Genomic DNA, 1,815 nt, shown 5'->3' on the forward strand with positions numbered 1-1,815 from the left:
GCAGAAGCACCAGCAGCCCTGTGTCCCGCACAGCCCCGCCACCTCTGAGCCTCTCCCTCCCTGAGAGGTGAGACGATGCTTCCCCACCCCCATGGCAGTCACACGAGGCTGGGAGCCGGCAGGAACACAGGATGCATCACAAACCAGAGGCTGGGAATCAAGGCCTCTTCCATGGGCCTTGGTCTCCTCCGTCCTGCTGTCCCTGGTGGTGCTGCTCCTGGAAGCTGCTGCAGCCGTACAAGGCCCTGAGGCCGTTTGTGTCCTCCTGCTTCCTCAGTGGAGGCCTGGCATTACGCTGGGCACAGGCTATGGGAGTTAGATGGCAGGGCAGAGCCCTGTGGCCATGGCAACCTCATCACAGCGCCTCTTGAGGCTGATTAGGGCACATTTACATTAATTAAAAGTGCAAACATCTTCCTCCAGGCTTGGACAGGCTCCAGGCTGCTGGCCCTGCAAGCAGAGAGCCCGGGCTCTGCTCCTACCCACCAGCCCTGTGCCCAGCGTCCTCCCCCAACTCCAGCTCCTGACCTCTGGCTCACCGTTAGGCTGTGATAGGGCCCTCACGCCCAGCTCTCCACCGTATCAAGGGTCCCTCTTCGGTCTGAGCCCCAACAGTCTGATGCTGTGCAAAGACACAGGCATGAGCGTTCTGGAAGTGGGAACAAGGGCCACACCCTAAAGAGGTCCCCCAGAAGGGCCCTCACTCACATGAGGACACTGGGGGTCCTGGGGCGGGGACAGCATGGAGGACGAGCAGGAGCCCCAGCCCTGGTTCCCTGCAGGACGTCTCCCCCAAGAGCTGCCCCTGGCTACGCAGAGGGCATAGAGGGCAAGCATCCCCTCAGTCAGCAGGACAGGAGCAGCCTTCCCTCCGCCAGACCCCCAAGCTGCAGTCTCCCCAACGAGATTCCTGCTGCAGAGGGTCTAGTCCACACCCTGCCTCCCTGAGCCACCACCACACCGTGTGTGTCATCATGGACGTCACCCTGTGAGTCACCCCACGGTGGCCTGCTCTGGCCACTTGCTCTTCTGTTCCTCATGACACAGCCTCCAGCACCATTTCCAGGGGTCCAGAGGAGTGCGGAGCCAGCAGTGCACACAGAGGCCCTGGGTGGAGCAGGCCAGTCCTCCCCTCTGGTGTACACAGGTTGGCGCCACCTTCCTTCATCTGGTACTGTGCTGGCCAGGCTCACTGGTGCCCACCCTGTGGTGCCTCACACCAGCTGCTCCCTCACAGCATGGGGCCAAGGGCCGAGGGCCTCATCCACAGCAAATGGCCTCCACCAGGGCCTTCCAAGGGGACATGGGTCAGTTCCTTGCTTGTATCACACTCTAATATCCCATCCTAGCAAGCTGTTCTGGTCACTTTCCTCCTCACTGGGACAAAATAACCAACACCCAAAACTAGAAGGAGCACAGGTTTGTTTCGGCTCACAGTTCAGAAGGTTCAGTCCATGCCCACAGGCTTCAGCACTTACACCATACAGCAGAAAGGCCTGGTGGAAGAGCACTGCTCTTGTCATGGTGCACAGGAAGCAGAGGGGGAAGGGAGGAGATATGGAGGGAGCTGACCTCTACCGAGTCACACCCCAGAGACCCATCTTCCAACAAGACCCACCTCCTGACAGCAAGTCAGTGGCAGCCCCCATAAACCAAATTCTTCCAGGTGTCCCCACCTATGAGTACATGAGGCCTGTGGGGGACATTTTGTTTCTAAACCCTAACACAAGCCACAGAGCTATGGGGACCCCAGGCCCCACTGCCCCATGCCTCCAACCTGAGTCCATACTAGGTTTTGTTCACTTGTCCTTTTCC

This window comes from Chinchilla lanigera, unplaced genomic scaffold, assembly GCF_000276665.1.
Source record: "Chinchilla lanigera isolate Chin_1 unplaced genomic scaffold, ChiLan1.0 scaffold00014, whole genome shotgun sequence".
Lineage (NCBI taxonomy): Eukaryota > Metazoa > Chordata > Mammalia > Rodentia > Chinchillidae > Chinchilla > Chinchilla lanigera.